The sequence below is a fragment of the Artibeus jamaicensis genome, unplaced genomic scaffold, assembly GCF_021234435.1.
Source record: "Artibeus jamaicensis isolate MK-2021 breed Jamaican fruit bat unplaced genomic scaffold, CSHL_Jam_final contig_519, whole genome shotgun sequence".
NCBI classification, from domain to species: Eukaryota; Metazoa; Chordata; class Mammalia; order Chiroptera; family Phyllostomidae; genus Artibeus; species Artibeus jamaicensis.
Window position 1 is genome coordinate 27,784,562 of NW_026521871.1, and position 24,138 is coordinate 27,808,699.

At 46.6% G+C, this 24,138-nt stretch overlaps 1 protein-coding gene across 4 annotated transcripts in view; it reads right to left on the reverse strand.

Moving 5' to 3' along the window:
- EPHB1 (EPH receptor B1) overlaps positions 1-24,138 on the reverse strand; it is a 419,448-nt gene that overhangs the window by 384,052 nt on the left and 11,258 nt on the right. The window contains exon 1 of one of the 4 annotated variants that reach the window (XM_053669555.1): positions 23,278-23,296. The exons of the other annotated variants lie outside the window; for them this stretch is intronic. The gene's annotated coding sequence lies outside the window, so the exon portion shown is untranslated. Of the gene's footprint in view, positions 1-23,277; positions 23,297-24,138 lie in introns of those variants that run through there. 4 annotated transcript variants of the gene reach the window in all.

The window sequence follows — 24,138 nt, forward strand, 5'->3', positions numbered from 1 at the left end:
GCTGGGTACAGCAATCTTGGCTATAGGTCCCTGCTTTTCATGACTTTGAATATTTCTTGCCAATCCCTTCTACCTACAAAGTTTCCCTTGAGAAATCAGGCGACAGTTTTATGGGAACTCCCCTGCAGGTAACTAACTGCTTTTCTCTTGCTGCTTTTAAGATTCTCTCTTTACCTTTAACCTTTGGAATTTTAATTACGATGTGTCTTGGAGTGGGCTTCTTTGCATCCATCTTGTTTGGGACTCTGCTTCCTGGGCTTGCATGTCTGTTTCTTCCACCAACTTAGAAAACTTTTCTTTCATTGTTTTTTCAAATAGATTTCCAATTTCTTGCTCTTTCTTTTCTCCTTCTGGCACCTCTATGGTGTGATTGTTGGAACTTGATGTTTTCCCAGAGGCTCCTTACACTATCTTCTTTTTTATTGTCTTTTCTTGTTCTGATTGGTTGTTTTTTTTTTCCTTCCTTATGTTCCAAATCATTTACTTTATTATCAGCTTCATCCACTCTACTGTTGTTTCTCTGTAATTGTTCTTGATTTCAATAAGTGTACCCTTCATTTCTGACTGGATCTTTTTTCTGCTGTTGAGGTCCTCACTAAGTTCCTTGAGCATCCTTATAACCAGTGTTTTGAACTCTACGTATGATAGATTGCTTAACTCCATTTTGTTTAGTTCTTTTTCTGGAGTTTTGATCTATTTTTTTCATTTGGGCCATGTTTCTTTGTCTCCTCATTTTGGCAGCCTCCCTCATGTTTGTTTCTATGGATCAGACAGAGCTGCTATGACCCCTCTGTCTTGATGATTGTCTCCCCAACCACCCAAGCTGGGTACTCAAGGTGTATCCTTCCTATGGGCTGAATAAACCATCCTCTTATAGTTGAGACTTGACTACAAGTGGGCAGGTCAATGGGAGGCCAGTTAGCCACAAGGACTGGCTGTGACCACTGACCACCAACCTCTATCCTCTATGGAGGATAAGCAGTGCAGGGGCAGGGCACTGGTGCTCTGATGTGGTTTGTAGCTTCTCACTAGGTGTGCAATGTCTGCGATTTCCCAGGTGGTACAGGACAAGGTCAGCCCTCACTTGTGTTCTACCTGGGGCCACCCAGCATACTTCTTATCAGATACTGGATGGTCTTCACAACACCTCTCTGTTTATACCAATGGGCTCAACTTGCTTTAGAAATACAGGCAGACTGTAGAACCTCAACACATATATGCTTGTCAGCCTCCTGCCCTACATCTCTTCTCTTCATCCCCCACATGCCTGCTCACCCTTCAAAACTGAGCTCAGCCCAGCTCCTCCAAATACCCTCAGGCTTGGCCAGCCACTATACTGAGACCTCACAGCCCACTCAGTCTCCTCAGTCCTGGTACCTACCACTCACTCATTTGCTCTCTGCCCACCTCTCCCACAAGACTAAACTCTATTTAGCCTGAAAAAAGTGCTTTATATGTTTTGTAGTCCTAGCACATTGTGTGGAACATAATAGGTGTTCAATGCAAGTTTACTATCCTGAACCAAGTATACCATAAAACCTAACCACCCTTTGGCACATTGTTTCCATGGAAAAATTGGGTTCCAAGTTCTGCCTGCTTTGTCAGGGATGTGGCTCACCCATTCACAGTCCCAAGGATAAGAATAGCAGTCCATCTAGTACATTCTATCCTGTGCTGTCATTCCTATCAAAATGGAGAGCCCAGCATGGGAGGTGGAGGATCATAAGGTCAGTGTGGGACCACCAGCACATCAAAGCTGGAGAGTCTAGTCAGATTTGCCCCTGTGGTCTCAAAACTGGGGGAATGAGAGTCCCAAAGAACCCCAGCGTGGTTTCTACCACATGTCTGTCCATTACCCCAGGACAGGATCTCTGAGGCTGAGAATGAATGATCTGGGATCAGGTTACCCTGGGCAAACACTGCAGGTACTCAGACTCCTACCTACAAATATTCATACCACTTCTCCATGGAGAAAAGAAATTTATTTATAAAGGACTTTAAAAACAAAGCAGTATTATTGGTCATTGCTAAGACACACCCACTACCAGCAATTTCTAGAAGTGAAAGTCACTTTAACCATAAATGCACAAACACAGCATTAAATATGCTGACTTGTGGTTCAAAAGTTATAATTCTTCTTTGGTCTCTTTGATTATTTAGAAGAGAGTTTTCACTGAGGACTAGTACACCATTCGCACCTCTCTACAACTTACTGATGCGGACTCTGGCCAACAGTGTCTGCGGTGTTGTGGCTGGGCTACATTGGCCATTCCATGCAGATAGGTTCCCTATAACTTACTAATTTTACTTTTCTCTTAAAACTCACCCAAGGATACATGTATTCATTTGAGAGAGAAAGAGAGAGAAATACCAATCAGTTGCCTCCCATACACACCCCAACCAGGGATCGAACCTACAACTTTTGGTGTACAGAATGACCCTCCGACCAATTGAACCACCTGGACAGGACACTAATTTCACTTTTTACGAAATTTGAGAGTAGGTTTCAGACTCAGAGTCAAAAGTTAGAGTTCAATAACATCAATTTTATTGCCCGTATGTTTACAGTCACCTGCAATCTATAGAATATGAGATTGCTTTTCCACTGAGAACAGTAAAATCAAGTTTCCTTTTGAAATATATTTATTCAAGGTTTTAAGTAAATTCATTTAAGGAAAAATATAATGGCACAGGTGGTGTAGAGATAAGGGAATTGTGGCAGTGACACTCGGATGGCTGAGGATGAGGGCAGAAGAGGGTCCCAGATGAACAGGGCAAATTCTCGAGTGATAAGATGACTCAGACACTTTACTCGAGGGTTTGGCAGTTCAGTTGGCTCACGACCTGTCCTAGATATTTTTTTTCAGCTCCCTTCTGTCACAGCTTTGCTTCTAGTCTGACTTTGGTTTCATTCTGTGAGGCCTGTGGTTATGCTCACAGACGCCCCAGTTTACCTCTGATGAAGGCCCTCCACAGCCTACCTCTCTCTCCTGAGTGTTCCTGCTGGGTTGCCAGATTGAGCAAACCAACAAACAACAGGCTGCCCAATTCAACTGGCATTCCAGAAAAACAACAAAATTTTTTTAGTATAAGTACATCCCCAATGTCACATGCAATATGTCAGTGCATGTCCCATAATATTTTGGACATACTTATACTGAAAGTGATTTATTGTTTATCTGAAACCCAAATAAACGGAGCATCCTATATTTTCTCCTACAATCCAACCCGGCCATGACTCTGACCAATGCTACTCTCACAATATGTTAGCATATTCGCACAATTTTAGAAGGCATCAGTTGAAATTTCTCTTTTTCAGAGTAACAGCCTCAAATTCTCTCTGGTATATCATACAAGCACCCAAGGAAGTAGGGTCTCTCTCAAAGCAGTTGAACCAGTGAACAGACACTCTCCCCTTTAGAAAATTAGGAAAGCTCAAAAGCACACATTTATTTCCTTTGTAATGGGGAGACGGGCAGTACATGTTATAAAATGGAAAAAGGCACTGGGCCAAACCACAATGGCCTGAAGGCAGAAAAGGTAAAAGATGAATTTTCCATTGCATAGAGGCAACATTTAGAAAAGTGAGCTGTGAAGAATCAACCCAACTATAGGAACAAGTATCTTTGAGGAGGTGGGAGGCAGCTTGTGGAGATGTCTGAAGGGAAGGAGAAAACAGCAAACAGAAAGGATAGGCCAGAAGCAAACGTCTGTTGCCAGTTAGGAAGGGACTTGAGCAAGTTTGTAAACTTGGGGAAGCAAAGCTGAAGAAAGTGAGGCTGGGGAAGGGTGGGAAGACATGGTCTCAGAGCACGGGCTGGATCCTACATCTGCCCAGCTAGGGGACTAGGAAGCTGGTCTAGAATTGTGGAGGCAGGGTCCAGCTCAACAACCACAGCTACGCTTGTTAAAACCTGGAACTCTCTGGGCCCACTCCTGGTCTTCTAGCCACACTCCCCAGCCATGTGGTAAACTGAAGGCCATGCCTGCAAGTGTTTTCGGAAATCTGGGAAGCATTGTGCTTGGACAGGGCCCTCGATCTTAATTATAACAATGAGAGGCTGTTTTATGGTCCTTCTCCTCCCCAGAGACCACTCCAGAACTGCCTTATTAAAAGTTTAGGAACAATCCCTTGTTGGATGGGAGATGCTGTGACAATTTACACAAGAGTGAGAAATCATAGCCCATTTCAGGAATGAATGCAGAGCTGATGGAAGTCATGAGGAGTCTGATGCCCTTGCTGACTTCTCTACTTGGCGTTATCCTCACATTCTCCTTTCTTAACCCAGTGTGTAGCACCCATCCACCAGCTAAGTCTCCCATGTCCTTGGTGGGGAAAGGGAGGCACCCAGGAACTGATCCGTGACCCCCAGGCTCTCCAGATAGAAGGCATGTCAGAACCCTGTGATCCACTAGACACTGTGAAACCAGCCAGGAGAACAGGGTTGTGTCAGGGGCCTGAGACCAGAAAAGGGGTTCCCTAAACATGATCTTGCCCACCAGTCTGCCATAGACTGCCTTCACATATTTCCCTCCAGAGAAAAAAAAAATATCTACCCAGAAAAGCCCTTCTCTATTCTAGTGACTTCCAACCAGGCTGACTTGATCTGGGCCTTTCTCCCACCTACAGCCTCCTCTCCACCCTCTTCTGCCTAGACACCCCCCTACTCCACACAGGTCAAAATTCCTCAAAACCCTGGCCCGCTCTTGCTCCAACACTCCCCTTCTTTTGTCAGGACACCCCAGTTTCCCTTCCAAGAGATCAGTGTGCCTAATCCGACCAAGAATAATAATCAAACACAAATCTTAACTCACCTGCCATGCATGAATAAGAGAACCCCAGGGGTTGGATGGATTTTATAAGAGAAGCCGGTGAACTCTGTTGAACTCTTCAGGGACTGACTAGGGGCTGGAGCTCTAAATACTGTTCTTATAAAAATCGCCCTCATACCTCCTTTCTTTACAGGGATGTCATTTCAGTTTTGGAAGGATCCTCTCTTCCTAGAGTTGCTTACAGACAGTCATGGATAAGGTGAGAAGCAAATGGGAAGTCCCCAACCCCCCAGTCCTGAGGCTTCAGGATGGAAAGGGCTTCCTGTGAAGATGGCACCTTCTCCACCATGTTCTCAAGTGTTTCAAGGCCCATCTATTGTGTTAACCTTGAGAAGGAATCCATTCACGCTGAGGAACAGGACTAATAACTGCTATGAGTCCACATATTTAGCCTAAACCACAGCCTTAAGAAAACAGCAGACTGAACATACAGCATCTTTTCCTCTCCTTTAGGGAAGGAGAGCAGAAACCCAGAGCCAATGAGAGAATAAATTAGAGAAAAGACTTCATGCAATTCCTAGAAGAAAGCTGAGGGACAAGCACATCCTTTTATAGCATAATGGGAAAGCCATAGACAAGAACCCAGCTTTTCTGTAACATTCTTAAATATGAGTCACTAGATCTTTGAAGAATCCTGCAACACAAAAGGAAAAAGTGGCCAGTTCAGGGTACAGGTTTATCTCTGCATCTCTTCACTTTCTCCGCCATTTAAAAATTCTCTCATCAGTACCCCCAGTAGAAACAAGACCTTGGATCTAAACAGCAAGAACAGGATAGTATTTTTTTTTAAAAAAAAGAGCAAATACAGAGTAAAGTAATCTTATAAAACTTTGAGAATCGTTGTTGAAAGTATATATATCAAACAGCAGTTATAGGAGGAAGCCAAGGAACTCTCCCAACACAGAACAGGAAATAAGAAGTAAAAGTTATAGAGCATCACTCCAGGTGTTCGGCTCCCTTTTGCAGGCAGCTAATACAAAGATTGTTTTCCATACAACCTTTCTTAGAAGTTACTCAGAGTTGTAGTGCAGTCAAACAAGGAAATAAAGCATGAAAGAGAAAGACGAGGAGCCAGGACGTAGTGGATTCAACCCAAGGAATCAGGAATGAGAAGCTGCCAAGGGCTGCAGTGCACAGACCCACAGAAAACCGGCCCAGATCAAAGCACAGGATGGAGAACTCCGGGAGGGAAGCCTCTGTTTGAAAAAGTGAGCAGTGCAAGCTAGGATACATACTGGGGTGGAGTGTTTGGAAACATCTTGGGGGAAACACTATGGAGAAGTAGAACTTGAGATGATATTGGTATAAAGAAAAAAAGCAATCTAAAACTCTAGGGGTAAAAAAGGTACAAGGAAGAGATCATTCATATGTGAAAGAGTTTCAATGAAGGCATCATTTTGACCACCTGGTGGCATATAAACAAATAATGCTATAAATATTTAATTATACATAAATGGCTCAGGAATAAAGGCATTAGAAACTTGGAAAAGTAATCAGGATCTTAATTTAACAAATTACATCTGCAACTCCCTATCTCTCAATAAGGCCTACACTCTGAGGTACTGGGGGTTAGGACTTCAACATACCTTGTTGGGGGAGACACAATTCAACCCATAACAAAGGTATAATGAATTCTTTGTACTATATTTTAAACTTTCCAAAAATCTGAAATTATTTCAATTTTTCTTCAATTTTTTAAATAAATGAAAAGGAGCTCTAAGGACGGAAGGGGCTGAGCAGGGAGGACAGCATTGTTAAGGGGAGCCCTGTAGAGCTGCAGGGTTCTGAAAGCCCACCAGAAAGGCAGCTGTTGAGGCACTTGGAGAAGTGACTTTCCCCAATTTCCTGTTCCCCCAGAACAAAGAGAGCCTCCTACCACCCCCCACCCCACCCCACCCCAAATGAGATGGAATTAGGTTCTTGGAGAGGAGGATCAATCAGAATTTGGGTCAAGAACACAAATTAATTTTTTTCCTTCAAAACAAGTGTGTGGCAGGGCATACTTGCCCAGCATCTCAATAGATGCTAATGGTGGTTAATTAGAAGAATGTTGTTAAACAAAGACAGTTAAATAATTGTGTGTTTCACAGAATTTCATTCCTTAACTAGTATCTCTTAAAAATAGCACAGTCCATATGAGAGTTTTCTTTTCATTCAAATCACGTTTCAGAAACAGCACGGTTCTACAGCAATGCCTCATCAGCTGGGAGAAGGAAGGGGCTCCAGGAGATGGAAAGATATCTCCCAAACACAGCATGAGCTGGGTGATGGAGGGCCCCACCCTGCCAGCCTCCAGCAACTTAAGTCTGAGCCACTCAGACTTCCCCCTTTGATGCCTACAGAGACAGGACTCAGTGGTCATCCTGCATGGTCCACCCCAGCATTCTGTCAGCCTGACAGTCCTGTTCTCCTGCAGTATAGAGAATATTGGGTGGCATCTTCCTAACTAGGAACTTCTGTTCCTAAGAAGCATTATCAAGCCAATCCAGGTGTTCACACACTGATTCAGTGTCCACAGAAGCCCAAAGTTGTGCTGGCAATTCTCCAGAAAGCACCACCAGACCCTGTCTGTGGCCCTTAGCCCCTCTCTGGCTAGGGACAGCCTGCAGTCTCCAAGTCTCCCTCAAAAAGTCATTCTCCAGCCTTAAGTGCCCTGAACAACCGCAGAGATTGGAGAGAGCACCACTTGTAGTTGTGCCTGTAACCCACTGCATGACCCTGGGGAATTAATTCAACCTCTCAGGATCTCAGATTCCTGATCTGCAAAATGATTAGATTCAGTCAGCTGCTGGGAATTAACACATTGTCAGGTATTGTGGCCCAGCTGAGGACTAGGCTCCAAGAAGATTCTCACTGACCAGGAATAGAGTGAAAAGACAACTTTCCTGCCTGACATGGCCCATAAGTTTTGATCCCACTTTGAGGGGCTCGGAGGACCACGTCAGATACCTCATTATGGCCCTGTATTCAGAGTCGTATTTGTCTCGGGTCTATGAATACCCCATGATTTTTCTCATTCCTACTCATGCACAGTTAGCTGTGCCTGCATCCTTTGCTACAGCGCTTTTCACCAACTACCATATTTTGCCCTAAGTGTATAATGTGCACTTTTTTTGCCCAGGTTTTTGAGGGAAAAATAAGAATGTATTACACCCATGGGTATAATAATCCTGTGTATGATGCGCCAAAACACGTGGGTGTACATTATACACAGAAAAATATGGGTATTCACCAAAAGTTCCAAATATCACTGAGATGTGAATTTTGCACATCTAGTCCAACTTGAACATAATCTCTTTCCTTGAAAACTATCCAAAGTGTCAAATAGATATCTTTCCTCAAATAGGGCCCAAATTAAAAAAGCAGGAATCTAGAACAGAGGACCTCAAGGGAGGAAGCTTTCAGGGGCCAGGTGGCCAAGCTGCTCCAAGAAGGCATGTAGTAGGCCAGAGGGTGCAAGGGGATTCAGACGGGGAATGTGAAACACAGGGGCAAGAAAAAAGCATAAGCAAAGACATGCTGGTGGAACAGGGGGTGGATATTCACCTGAGGAGCAGCCCATTGAGAGCATGAGGACTCGGGGTGGGAATGCCAAGGGAGGGCTGGGATGTTTTCCGTCAGCACCCACTCATTTGTCCTACTTTTCATAACTGCCCTGTATTCTTTTTTGCAATTTCACCCTCTCTTTATAGCACCTCCCCACCCTAGGCTCCCCAGGGCAGGGAATAATCTGGGCCAATCAGTGAATTCCAGACCCTAGGCTGGTGACTGATTTGGGATGAGCATGTGACCCAGGCTGGGATCAATCAGAACGCCCTCCAGGACTCTGCAGGAACTCCCAAGAAGCGTATCACCCAGTTACTCTCCAAGTCAAAACAATGGAGCTGGTGACTGTGGTGGAACAGTATCAGAAACTGAGTTCTGATAGCATCCTGAATCCAGCCATCTCTGAAATCAGCATCACCCTGTACTTTCCCTTACACGAGCCAATCAGACATGCGCACGTGTCTTGATTTTGCTTACTGTCACTTAAAGCCAAATTCATGGACATAGCCATAAGCTCAGGTTAAAGAGAAGAGAAAGTACCAGACTAGGGTGTTAGATGAACCTGGCCTTAGATTTCAGCACTACCACATGACAGCTGTGTGAGTCTAAATAAGCCGTTTAGGTTTTCTCACCTACAAAATGGGCATAATAATTAATGAGCTGATGTATGTGACAGAGCAGTCTCTTCGGGTAGAATCTATGGGGCTCCTACTTTGTGCTGGGAAAGACCCTACAGCGCTCTGGACAGAGAATTCACTCTAAGGAAAATATGCTTTTATGTCCATTAGCCTGGGCAGTGGACAGGCTGGATCAAGGGAATGGTGAACCCAGGGATCGCATTGCCTGATGCTCTTCAGGTGGAGGAGAGGCAACACTCCCATGGGTACAGTGTTGGGTGCTAAGTAGAGAGCTGAGGCCTCTTTCACACCATGTACTGAGCTGGGTGGGGGAGGTGGGGTTGCAAAAAGAAATCACCTACGCCTCCATGACCTTTCCCCCTATTAAACAGATAAATGACCCTTTTTCTCCAGCAATGGTTTGAGAATTAACTATGAGCTCTACAAACTACTTTGTACTCCCTGTGGAAAAGCTGCTATATAGCTATAAGGGGGTGATTAATTTTATCTATCTAAATGTCTCAGTATCATTTGCCAAAATGATGATTTATTATTTAGACAACCTTTATATTTCCAAGGGGCTTTAAGATCATTTATAGTGGAGAATGAAATAAAACTGATTAAGGCCCTGAAAAACAGGGATGGGGAAGAAATGCACAAGGAACTGGGAGTTATTTATCCAGAACCAGAGAAGGCAGATGAAGGACACAGCAAGAATGATCAATTATGTGCATAGCAGTACTGCCGGGAAGAGGCCCATCTCTTCCCCCTCCAGGATGAAGGGAAAAGCAATGGGGAGAGAAGCCGACAATGCCTCTGAGCTGATCTAGGCTGGACACAGAGATGACAATATAAAGAAGTTCCTGAATGCACATCAGTTCCAAGCTCAGCTTCTATAAAATTGTTTTCTGTGACTTTTTATGGTATAATGCTATCTGATAGAAAATATAGAAAGATAATGCAGATATGGTCAGAGAAAGGCATCTTCAAGGAAAGAAAGAGTGAAAAAATGGTAGAAAACAGAATGTAAATGTAATATCTCTTTCAGGAAGAAAAACATAGGCAGTGAACACTACATACCATGAGCCAAACCATGGTGGAAGGTGGAGACTGGAGTATATTTATACGCAAAGGAAAGAGAGATTTCCTAGAGGAAATCATGGATTGAGTAAGAAATACCCAACCTACCTCCCAGTCTTCTTGAAAGTTTCCCTAGGCCTAGATCACATTGTATCTAGACTTCAGTGAAGCAATTTGTAAGATGGTGGATCAGATGGAGAACTGTTGGCCATGACAAGTACAAATTGGTGGATTCACAGCTGGCAGGAGAGCAGAACCCAGACAGGGCCCTATGGAAACAGCATCTCCTGTGAGATTTCTCAGGCTCTCTCCTCTTTGGCATTTTTATCAGCCACTTGGATGAAACCCTGCAAGGGACATTCATCCAAACTCAATTGCTGGGACACTCAGCCAAAACCAACCACATGAAATGAACAATCCTGCATGTTTAGGTTCAAAACAGTCCCATTAGAGCTAGACGAGATCTGGCCCGATGGGCATTTATGTTGCCAGACCGAAGACCAACCACCAAGCTTCTGCAGTTCACTGACATAATCCTACACCTCCAGCGTTCTCTCCTTAGATCAGGATACAGCAACAGGCACGCCACTGCCTGTCTCCTTCTGATCTTCAAGGTCTTAGGCCTCGAACCTTAGGGCCCCCAGAGGAAGAGTTACATGCCATGACAGTGGTCACTAACCTGAGGCCCGTCTGGGTTTTGTCTTAGGTGGCAATTTCAAGTGATTGCTTGTGTTCCAGTTACCTAATGTGTGGAATAAATCACCCTGGAAATGAGTAGCTTAAGATACTAATGTTTTATGATGCCTCACAATTCTGCAGGTTGGCTGGGCTCACAGATGGGTAGCTCTCACTTGGGGTCACTCAGAAGATTGCAGTTAGAACGCTGGCAGGGGCTGCTGTCACCTGATACCTATACTAAGCTTGATGCCTAAATGGCCGGCTCACGCTGCTGGCAGTTGATGCTGGCTGGCAGTTGGGAGCTCACCTGGTTGCCATCAGCTAAAACCCCACACGTGTCTTCGGCATCTTGTAACATGGCAAATGGAGTCCGAGTGAGCCTTCTAACAGCTAGAGTTCCCAGAGATCCAGGTAGAAGCTGTGAGTCCGCATATGACCTAGCTTTGGAAGTCCCATCACTTCTGCCACATTTTATCGGTCAGGCAAGTTACCAACACTAGTTCGGATTCAGGGAACGAGGAATTAGACTCTCTGTTGACACAGACCCATTGCCAAAGAGCCTGTGGCATGGGAGATATTGTTGTAGCCATTTTTGAACAATGTAATCGGCCACAGCTTTTTAACAACACGGGGAGCTGCAATGAGGATTCCAGTTGGCAGCACACAGCACTGCCGCGCGTCACACCCTAGGAAGCCCAGACCCAGACCCTTCAGGCCCAGTGCGCACCGACCGGCACTCTGCCCCAGCACGTTCGGCATCTGGTCTCCTCCCTCTGGTCTCCTTCCCTAAACTCACTTGCCTCCCAGTACTTGACCCCGACTGACCCTGTCTCACTGTCAGCTCCACCCTCGCGTGCCAGGGCAACAGGGACGAAGAGCCTCACCATGCTGGACTCACTAGGAACTGCCCATCACTTAACAAGTTGCAAGAGCCTAGGATTACAAAAAAATGTATTGTTCTTTTTGCAAATATTCAAAGAAAACTTATAGGGAAATTGAATTTGGTTTTGATTTTTCTGAGTTTGCAAGCGGAAGCATCCAACGGTTCCAAATGTATTAGTTCCAAATGTCAGTCTGTCCTCTTTTTAAAAGCAACAGCAGATGCTGGAGGAAGGGTGGATGGAAGACCCTCAGATCCACTCTAATACATCATGTCTTACAGCCACTCTGCCCAGGCTCCCCATTTTCCTGCTTGCTTGTCTCTCTGCTGTTGCAGGCATCTGGCATCATAGCCGGTTGCATGGGAACCAACAATGTCACTGACTTCTGACTTCGGGCAATAAAACTATCTTTGTATTTACAATTTCCTGAGGACATCAGCATGGATCTCCACATGTATGATGTTCCGTGGAAAATGTACCTGTTTCCTGAGTATTCACTGATTGCTTCATGGGAATAGTAGAAAGAAAGCTGGCATTACCATGGCCAAGCTGGGCCTTAGTTTCCCTGACTGTAACATGGAAATGAGAACACACTCCTTTAGGGTTATTGTGAGGGGTACGTGAGAGTGCCATGTTATAGAGCCTGAGACAAAGTCGGCACTCAGTGAATAACTCTTGTAAGTCTTCTCTTCCCCCAAGACCCAGAGCTCTGACAAAGAGCTTGTGTGGCTGCTGCAGCAGGGATCCTGCAGACCTTGGGGGATGGGCTTGGCTGCTGGGAACTCTGAGCCACTGAGAGGACCATGATGGCATCAACTCCACTGCCCCCGACTGTCCCTTCCCTCCTTCTCCCTTTTTTCCCCTGTCCTCACTTTCCACTTCTCCTGGGTTCTGCCAGGCAGTTCTGCTCAGAAAGGGCCAGGTGAAGCAGAAGACAATTCCTTCCTTCCTTCCTCCCTTCCTTCCTTCCTTCCTTCCTTCCTTCCTTCCTTCCTTCCTTCCTTCCTTCCTTCCTCTTCTTCTTCCCACACTCCACCATCTGGGGCCTGACATTCCATCAATCTAGAAAGATTTCCCCCTCCTCATCCCAGAGCGCTCACCTTTTAGTCTGGGTAGCCCCATCCAAGAAGACCCTGGCAGCTCTGAATGCTATGGGCAAGCTCTGTCTGAGTGTTGCACAGGGGCCTCCTTCCAGCCAAGAATCAAATCCGCACCCAGGAGACTGCCACAAGAAGATACTGGTCTTTCCCCAGGGTCATCTTGCTCCTTACAAGTCCAGAGTGACCTCCTCCACCCCTTCCCTTCTACCCATGTAAGCTCAGCTCCACCCCACTCCATTCATCAAACCCACTGCTCATAGAAGACACTTCCCTTCTGAGAGCCTGGCCTGTACACCCATCCCCAGTTTTCTGGGAGCTTCTCTCTGAGTTTACTCCCTCCATCACGGAGGCAGGGGAGTCATTTACACCAGTCCACACCTCCTCCTGATAGAGGGAGTGCCTCTGAAGCAAAAGCAATTATCTGAGAGGCCAACGCCCAGGGACAAGTGCATGGAGCCTTTCAATGCAGTGCTGGGTACCTGAAAGGTGCAGAGAACTGGTAAGTTGGGTGGTCCTGGTGGTGGTGATGGGTGGCCCATCCCACCCAGTCAAGGACACTGCTGCTTCCCTCTGGGCCAGATCTGAGGCAAGGGTGCAGGTCTTGCTGAGTCTGATCCCTGCATGGACAGACAGTCTGGGTTCATTTATGCCAAACCACAGCTATAATCTGCCACTCCCATTCTAGAGCCATGGCAGCACTGCAGAGATGAATACATGTCTCTTTCGAGGTGATGGGAAAAGTTTTAATAGCAAAAATAAAGGGTCCCTGATGTTACTTAGATCTGTTGTCCTTTCACAATGAGGCAAAATAGGAAAGAAATGCATTCTGGTGCAGGACGGCATTAGAGCAGGGCAGGAGAGGATGGAGTGGTCTTGCCCACACCAGTGGTGAGGAATAAGGTCTCACTACTTTAAATACGAATCCTGGACATTCCTGAAGTGTCAGGGCAAGGGCCTGACTTAGAGAGTAAATCCTTTTGCAATGGGAATGATAAAGGAACACATACATCCTGGCCAGTGTCCCCAGCACTCTGCACACACCATCAGCCTGCAATATTTCAGCTCACCCACAGTCCAGGTCTGGGCGAAGGGTGGCCAGTGTAGAGGGCTGAGAAATGCCAGGGGCCGGGATGCCTCGGCTAGAGGATGCCTGCAGCTTTTACCCACATCTGGGGACAGCTCTGAAGCCTCCCACGAGGTGACATGGCCATGGGGACCAGGAGCTGTGGCCTCTAGAGGCAGGGTTCCAGACAGGAGGGCAATAACAAGGGGGAAGGGGGTCTCTGCCAGATGAAACATTCCTTTACACCCAGGATACCTCCCCCAAGCCCAGGGTGGGGCGGGGAGACCTCCCAGCTCCTAAAGCAGCTCCAGGACAGAATAAGCCTTTGGTGATACCTGCTCCCTCCCCCTGCCTCATGTTAGCTCTATTTCACTCTCCACTTACCTGTGTCCTCCTGGATACGCTGTCTGGGAGGGGCCACTCTGCTCTTAGTGTGTGGCCCCCAATTCTGACCTCCCAACTTCCCTTGCCCCCTTCTGTCCCAAATATAGGGAGAAGAGAGAGATCTCTGGGGCGTGACAAAGGGCAAGCTGCCCAGCCTCCCGGTATCACTTCCCCCACCCACTCAGAGAGAGCCTCTGTCTCCTAAAAAAAGATTGTTTCTGCTTGCATGGGAACTTTTCACGCCCCAGAATCCCCAGAGAGCAACAGAGGCGTCCTCCTGGGACCCTCACAGAGCTCCCCCTCATCCCCTGTGGTTTGGAGAAGTTTGTTTTCTTCTGATTTGTGTCTTCTCATGTCTTACAGTCTGGCCTTCGAGTACTTTCTAAAGTCGACTTTAGAAACCCACTTCGGTTTCCTTAGACGACTAAACCAAGGCAAAAACAGATGAAGCAGTTTGCCCACAGTCAGAGGTGGAATTCAAATTCAAGTCTGTCCAACTCCGACATCTACAAAACTGCTCATCAACTATATCTGTTCAGGAAGCAATTTGGGGAAAGCTGGGCGACAGGAGGGTGAAGGACAAGGTGCAGAGGACTCGGTGTCTGGCTGCACGGCTGACCTTTGGCGCTCGCTCAGTTGTGCTGAGTCTCAATTCCCCACCCCCCCCAAACCTGCATACTGATAAATAAATACGGTAAAATATTAACAACTGTCAAATATGGGCGATGGGCTAGGGATGTTCATTGCACTCTTGACTTTTCAGTACTTTTAGAAATATTCATAACAAATTAGGAAAAAAACAAAATGTCCCCAGGTCAAAACTGATATATGACCCCATCACAAAAGTCCCTGGCATCAAAATAACTGAATAAAAATAGCTCCTTCAAACAGCTGCGCCAACCCGCTCACAACATTGTGAGAATACAAATCGGTTCAGCCTTTTGGGAGTGGAACTTGCAGCATCCATCAAACTTTTAAACAGCACATACGATGGGGGAGCCAAAGAAACCCAGAATTTATTTATAAAAAATTGTGTATTTATTCTCACATGTTTAAACTTCAGTCACCTTCAAAGTACTCTCCATTTGATGGAATACACCAATCAAGATTTTTTTCTCCACTGCTCCAAACAGTTTTTGAACTCATCGATTTTGATGTCTTTTTGTGCTTCTGCCATTTTTTGGTTTCACCTCTTCCATATCAGCAAAACATTTCCCTCTGAGAACTTTTTTCATCAGGGAAACAAAAAAATGTTGCTCGTTGAGAGATGGGGTGAATAGGGGTCATGGTGGTTTTGGTCAAAACTGCCGCACACTCAGCGCAGTGTGGGAAGGTGTGCTTGTAGATCACCCATCGTGAAAAGGGCAGACATGTTGAAAGAGTCCCAGAAAAATTCACTAAAGCCGAGCACAGCCTCTCACAACAACGCCAGCTGGCACATGGATACAGATTGGTTCCTAGAACACTCATCTAGTCACATGTACTACAAGGGGCCTGCTGTCCAGAAGATAATTCTGGGTTTTTTGGGTCCCTCCCACTCTTGTACTTTTAAAAAACTGTTTACTTTTAAAATAATAGCAATAATACAAAAAAGTTGCATGAATGGAACAGGGAATCCCGTAAACCTTTTACCCTGATTTGCCAATTGTTAACATTTTGCCACAGTTGTTTTTTTTTATTCTCTCTTTCTACACATGTTCTTTATGGTCTAGAATATAATATACTACATATACATTTCATACTATATGTACCCTTATTATGGATACACACAGCTTTGTTTGGTTAACTTTCTTCCCTGAGCCTGCTGAGAGTAGGGTGCACTCATGAAGAAAACAAGGATATTCTCTTACTTGACCACAATACATCTATTGAATTTGAAAAGTTTAATATTTTTATAACACTTTCATTTAACAAGACCCTCTCCATTAATTTTGGGCGCCCAGGTCAACTGTCAATTGTCCAAATAAGTCCTATAGAACATTTTTTCTCAGTACAGGATTTAGTAAAGGATCATGTGTTATACTTACTTGTTATGTCTCTTTAGTCTTTCAAAATCTGAAATAGTTCCTTTAAAAAAACGCTCAAAAAAAGGTCTGTTCAGTTGTTCAAAGAGGCCACTTGCCCAGTGCAGAAGATCAGAGCCTGGGACTCCTAGTCAGGACAGACCCGAATTTGGTCATCACGAGGCAAGGCCTGCAAGTCCGACAAGCTCCCAGGTGAAGCCTACATGCTGGGTTAGGGACCACCCACTGACTGGTGAGACTGAAGGAGACACTTTGCAAAACACTGCCCCAGGCCACTGCAAGTGACACCTTGCTCTCCCCTCAGTGAAGCCCTGTTGGCGATGGTAGCTGAGCCCTGGGACTCAGGATGCAGTAATGATGCTGAGCCCTCCAACATCTCCTGGTCTTTCCGGAGCCAGGGGGTCCAAGACAAGGGGCACGTGTCACAGAAACACGCTTCTCCGCAGGGTCCCCATCCCAGATAATTTCAGCAGAGGGCATGGCAAGCCTAGTTGGAAGGGATTCTTACACTTTGCCTCCTCCGTGGGCACCAACTCTCTATTTCCTTCAAAAACTACCCCCTCCTGCAGGAAGCCTCCCTGGTTACCCTTGCCTTCTAACTCCCTGCCACACCGGCCCCCTGGCTGTACCATGAGCACTCACTTGCCTGCCCCTGCTGTTCCAGGCACTCGTTTTCCTTTCCTGCCACCGTGCCTCTGCTCCTGCTCTTCCTCCTGTGATGCACACCCCACCACCCTCCATCTCCACGTGTTCAGGCCAAGTTCACCCGAGCTCCCCCTGGGAACAGGTCCTGACAATGGCAGCTCCTTGTCTAAACCACCCTCAGGTCCCAGGTGTACCAGTCTCCCTCCACAGCTGGATCACCCGGGTCTCCTATGCTGCTGTCGCTTCAGTTTGATTCGAGTTCCTGGCTTTATGTCATGGTGGCCCAGTGCAGCGTGACAGGGGACTGTTCATCAGCCCATTCATCCGTCACATTTACCAGGTGTCAACACTGTGCCAGCCCCGGGCTGCGTTCCGGAGACTCCGACAGCCCACCCGGCCCAGAGCCACACATGACACGTTGTCAGAGGCATCTTTGCTCGTGGGCACAAGAGGTGCTTGTGAGAAACGATGAGGGGCCCCGCTGAGCACCCAGACTCTTGATGACACTGGGGCAGGCCTGTCATGTGTCACCACCCCCATGATTACTGTGATCACTGATCATCACCATGCAAATAGCAGCAACTGTGGTGGAGGCACCTACACCGCCCAGGCACTGAGAAGCCTGTGGAATTCTGAGTCTGTCATCTGAAGTTCAGAAATAAACCAAAGTCATTCTCTACGGCTTGAGCACAGCACACACCAGATGGGCCGGGAAAGCCCTCAGGAGTCAAAGTGGCCGGCAGAAAGGTGAGGAGCAGCCTGGGGCACCCAGCACCCTACTGAACGGGCCTAGCCCTGAAAGGCCGGGCTGAGCCTGGGCGTGCTTCCCTGCGCAGATCACTCTTCACGGGGCGTCCTGTGCAGAGGAATCCCACCCTTCCCCATTTACAAACACACAAAACACCAAAGAGACCAACCATAGGAACAACAGGAACAGCCTGGAAAAGCAGGCTGTTTGGGGATTTCTGCTGCCACCATCAGGGGACGCAGCTTCTCCTGCACCTCTCGGCAGGCTGGGGGCATCGGCCCTTCCTTCATGCCCAGGAGTACGGTGGGTACGGGGGTAGAACTTAGGGATGACACAAGGGGAATAAACACAGGGTAACAGAGCCTCCGATCACCAGATCATGGATTCCTGTGGAGGCTGGCACACGCCCACAACACTTCTTTCCTGACAACTGACGGCCATCCTCGTGGAGAAGATCCCGGCCCGTTCCCTCCCTGACCTCCAGGAATGAAGGCATGAGACCCAGCAGGTGCCAACACGGCAATCCAAACCGTCAGGCGGTAGCAGGGGTGGAGCTCCCCTCTCACCTCCAAACAACCATACAAGTTAGAAATAAAGCCAGGACAGACAACCCAACAATAGCAACAACAAAACAATGGACAAAACACCCATTTCGGCAAAGAATATCATCTATATGGATGGCTAAGGAGCACATATAAGGAACATCATTAGTCATTAGAGAAATTCAAATGAAAACCACAATGAGATGCCATTATGAACCCATCAGACTAGACTGGCTGAAGTTGAAAAGACCGATAACATCAACTATTTGTGAGGATGTGGAGCAACCGGGGCTCTCACGCTCTGTCAGCCAGAGCGCGAGGTGGCACAGCAATGCCGGAACACAGATCAGCAGCTTCTTATACATGTACACCAACTACGTTATCCAGCAATTATATCTTAAGGATTTACTTAAGAAAAATGAAAACTTATTTTTCATTTTGTGTCCACACAGAGACATGTACTTAAACGTTCATAGTAGGTTTTATTCATAAAAACCAAAAACTAGAGCCCTGGTCAGGTGGCTCAGTTCTTTGGAGCCTCACCTCATACACCAAAGGGTTGCAGGATCAGTCCCTGGTCAAGGCACATACCTGGGTTATGGGTTCGATCCGCAGTTGGAGTGTGTACAGGAGGCAACTGAGGGATGTTTCTCTCTCACATCAATGTTTCTCTCTCTCTCTCCACACACCCCACTCCCTTCCTCCCTCTAAAAAAATCAATAAATATATGCTTGGGTGAGGATAAAAAAAACCCTGAAAACTAGAAAAAAACGCCCATCAACTGCTGAATGGACAAACCAGTTGTGATATACGTATTCAGTAGAGTACGACTCAGCAACAGAAAGGAATGAACCACTGATATTTGCAACAACATGAATAAACCTCAAATGCATAACGCTAAGTGAAAGAAGCCAAACGAAAATAAACGACATACTCTATGATTCCCTCTACAGGAACTTCTAGACTAAGCAAAACCATAGATCCAGCAGCCAGATTAATGGTTGCTGGAGGCCAGGGGTGGAGGGAGGGGAGTCCTAAGGAAGGGATACGAGGGTGACAAAAATGTTCTCTATATCATGCGTGTTATGGTGGCTACACGACCACACTCATTTGTCAAGTCTCATGGGATCGTACACTTAGAACTGATAAATTGTACTGTACGTAAATTATACCACTAGAAAACTTATTTATTCAAAAAATCGACCCAGGCTCAAAAAACCATTTTCAAATCCAATGAACAATAAATACAGACTGACAAAACTGTAATAGTTAAATACTGAAACACTTCCACACTGACTGCAAAACCCCCAAGCCCGAGCCTTCATCACCCTCGTGCCCCAGCCTCCACGGGGCCCAGGACCACCCCAGGACCCAACAACGAAAGCAGGGCCCTCTTGCACCTGCTGAGGTAGAGATCCTTTCCAACTGCTCTGTGACACACTCGGTGAAAGTTATATGGAAAAATAGGTGATGGGAAACTGAGCTCTAACTCAGATGAAGGCTGGCTTATTTGCAGCCAGACTTATTTCATTTAGATAATGTATTCTGAACAGAGGCAACAATGATTCTGGGAGATGTGGGGGAGCGAAAGATCTGAGGTGTTACAATAGTTCGTGGCCTCTGGCAGGGCCTCAGTACACAAAGAGATCTCTGGTAATAACATTTCATGGTGTATGGGTGGCAAGGGGAAAAAGTATCTAAAAGAGCCCCTTAGGGGTGGACAACAATGAGAATAATGTTGAGAAACACTGGTTTAGGTGCAAAACACCGTGACAGAGGGAGCCATAACACCACAGGGCCATCCCCTAATCCCAAGTATAAAGTTCCCACCTGATAGGCTCATCTGTGTGGTGGGTTCCTGTCAGTGCCATAGTCAGGCCACGTTAGTTAGCTGGGGGCACGCGTGAAGGAGGACGTGACCACAAGACAGCCCTTCATGGGAAAGCCAGTCACTCACTCTCCACCCTAGGAGAGCCTTAAACCAGCACAACTCAGCACACTCTCACCAGCACCCATAATAACCCAGCTGGGCTCAGGCTATCAATACAACTGCAACTGGGACTCCACGCTCAGGTCTACAGCTGGATGAGGAGAAATCCAGGGAGGCCCACCCCTTCCTCCCTGACACCTTAGCTTTCCGGAGCCCACGGGGCAGAACTGCACGCAGCACATTTGGGGTTTTCTGCTGGTGCTAAGAAAGGAAAGTCACTTCCAGATGAGAAGGAATTAAGCCCTGATGCCGAGTCCCGGCTTTGCCAAGCACAGCCAAGGCAGGGCCTCCTTGGGAGCAGCTTGCTTCTTATACATTATGACAATACTGTAATTGTTCTTTGAGTCTTTTTCAGATATTTAATAACAACACTGAAGTGGGAGTCACAGAGGTCATCCCTACTGTAGAATGAGCTTTGTTCTTATTGCCCTGTTCTGAACAGCTAGCTCTTCCTGGCTGTTCCACGCCAGTGAGCCCTGGTGGTGGAGGCCTGGTACTCTTACAAAGCAGCAACACATACTCAGGGCAGAATATTCTAATTTGCTAAATGGTGCCACTGTCTAGCTAGATCATCTACATAAATACACACAGGAGCGTACACACAGACACACCCGCTGGGCTCTCCCGCACTCCTCCCATGCAACTCAGACCACGGTCCCATGAATGGAAAGACTATCACAGCCCAGACTAAAGAAACCAGGTGATATTCATGTTTGGCATATTCATTTGGCCAATTATTTCTGGTTAGGCAAGAAGTGAAATTTCCTAGGACCTCAGATGACAAGAGTCACATATCTGTGCTTCAAACAAAAACTTGAAATTTATTCTGGAAGCTCACAATAGTTGGCAAATGGGAGTCACTCTTTTCAGAAGCCATGTGAGAGTAGACCAACAACAGGAAGCAGCAGTGCCCTGAGCTCACCTCTCTCTGTGATATGTTCCAGGTGCCTGGCCCACATTGGAGAAGTCATTTTGCCTCTCAGCCTCAGCTACCAGATCCATGAAATGGACCTAATTTGCCACCTGTTTGCAGACAGGACTCTCTGCTGTGCTGAGACCTGTGAGATCTACCAGAGGTTGGTTTTCAGAAACCCATAGATTATTAACCAATGAATTATTTGAAGCATCTAGTGCAAGGGTCACTTAGAAGTCTTCGTGCTCAGCTAAGGCAAGGAATTACAACTGCATTGTAATTCAGAGCCCGCATGTTGATGTGAGCGAACGTTCCTGTCTGGGCAGGGCTCAGTTTGGTGTAACTCAGGCACCATGAAAGAAGGCCATGCAGCCCCTGGCACCCTGTGTCAGGGAGCAGCTCTGTACCTAATCCTCAGGGTAAGATAGTTGCTAAGGAACCATTGAGATGCAAATGAATGGGCAAATACTTAGCAGCAAGATATCAGAAAAGGGTGGGCAGGGGATGCTCTGAACAAGGTAGTCAGGTGAGTGAAAGGAAAATTACTTTCTTCTGACTGGAAAAAGAAAACCCTCGGTTTTCATGCACAGCAGCAGCATTGTGCTACTGTGTGTGGAGATGGGGGGAGGGGGCCTCGGTCTCAGCTGGAAGTAGAGGAAATGTGGATCCAAGAGCAGGGAACTTGGAAGGGCAAACAGAGTCTTCCTCTGATGAATTCTAAGCAGATTTTAGATGCTTCTCTCTCAAACGAGAAACAGACACCAAGGTGTAAGGAGACATCTGCCTAAGGTGTAAGGAGACATCTGCAAAGGACTATGAAGACCTGCCATCTTTATACACATCTCAAAACCTAGACAAAAACTACACAGGAAACTGGGAATAAACATTCTAGTGATGCAAATGGAAATCCCAGGCAAGATGAAGCCATGAAAAATGAGGAGAAACGAGTCATCTCATCGTACCCCTGAGTTTGCATGTCTTTCATTCTTGCTCTCTACTGGACATTCAACTTAAATGCAATGCTTTGGTTAAGATGTCCTGGTCTCGGTGTTGGAACCCAGAGAATTACAGTGAAAAGTACGGCTCTTCACTCACCATTTTTCATTTTGCCCTAAATGGGAACCCCCTTCCTTCACAGTCTAGTTGAGACATGCTAGTCTTGTATTTTTCTTCAATTACAGTTGGCGCTCCATATTATATCAGTTCCAGGTGCACGGCATGTTGGTTAGACATTTATATAACTTATGAGACCCAGACCACCTGGTAAGACTAGTAACTCACCTGGTACCATACCCGATTACAGTTTCACTGACTACATTCCCTATGCTGTACTTCACATCTCCATCACTACTTTGTAACTGCCAATTTGTACTTCTTAAATCCTTCTTCACCTTTTTCACCCAGTTCCCCAAGCCCCCCACCCCATGAGATGCACTGGTATTAAAATCCCTTCATCTCAGCCAACACCCCTGCAGCTGCCTAGTCATCACTTTGAGCTGGATCATGATGTTCAGGAATATAGGAAACACCCTTGTCAAGAAACAAGCTGTTTGCCCAGCTGTCTCCAGCTCCCCTTCCTGGGTTTCTATTTTTCTATCATCTTCAGTGTCCCAGGCTTTTCCCATATCTCCAACCAGGACCCTCACAGCCCCAGGCCCCTCCCGTGTCCCCCAGAACCCATCTTCTTTCTTCCACTGCACAGAGAAGCTCTCCATTCAGTTCCATGATGCAGTTATGCAGGAAGGCTGAATGGGTGTGGTGAGCTATTGCCTGCTCAGCACCCACTTCTCTTTCTTCTGGGAGTAGCACCCTGGCATTATTGTGGGGAGCCAACCCTCCCCCATGTCAGGCCAGGCAGTGCAGGTGGGTCTGAGCCAACCCCGTCTCCCCCAGCTCCAGGGATGGGTAGTCATATGCCCCAAACCTGGCCAAGGAGTGCATTCTATCATCCAGGTGACAGAGCCTGGTGCAAGGAGAGGCTTAGGACCCAAGGAAGGTCAGGGAGACAAAACCTCCAGGGCTTTTGCTAGAGCTGGTGAGAATTTCTCTTTCTGCTGAAGTTTCAAGAGGATGTGAGTTTGAGCTGCCAACTGCCACATGACCATCTCATGGGCAAGCCTGCCTGAGAATGAGGTCAACGGAAATGACTCTGGGCTGATTGTTCTCCATTGTCCCTCCAGATCCATCCTCTCTCAACCTTTCTTTGCCCTCTTCTGTGCCTCAAGAAACTGACCTCTATGAACCAGGCTTCTGTGCCTTCTGCCTTCTTGTTGAATTCATCCAATGTGAGGTGCTGGCAAGAGATGAGAAAGAGGAGGAGAGTTTAGGGAATACAATGCCCCTCCCCACCCCTGTATGGCTTGGGCAACAGATGCACTCCTCTGTCCATGTCTACAGCTCCTGCCAGGGAGCCTTCTCTCATGCCACAGCTCTTGCCTGGTCCTGAGGGCAGGATTCCCTCCACTTGCCCCTTCTGACCTTGGGGGTTCATGCCTTCTCAGTACTGCCAGTCTCTGGGTGCATCCCCATCCTTATTGGTTCCCTTGGCCCTATTTATAGCTCTATAAAGAGTTTCTTCATTTAACTCCACTCAATTAACCCTTTGAGAGTGCCATCCATTTTCTGCCAGCATCTTGATTACACAGACACAAAACTGAGGAATACAAAGAGGGAGACTGAGTCCTGAGACAGCACTGTGTCCCCAGGTATTATCATAACTTAAGTCAGCTATTAGCAAGTGTCAGCTAATACTTAAGTCAGTAATAGCAAGTGTCAGCTATTACTTGTCCAGTAATAGCAAGTGCCAGTAATCAACCCTACCCTTTGCTTTCCTCCCGCTTGAGTTAAACAGCTCTCTGTTCAACCAAAGATACGGCTAATAAAATAGGTAAAGCCCTTGATGGAGAGCTCTGAATGTCCACCTTTAAGACACAGAGAATAGAATATCAGTCTTCACTCCCACCCGCTGTCGTCTCTATCTGACAAAGTTCTACTCACCCTCCAGGGAGCTTCATCCGTGTCTCTGCCTCTGTCTTGTTCCTACACATTCACACACATTCACACACACACTCCTTCCCCAAATCCTTCCAGTTGG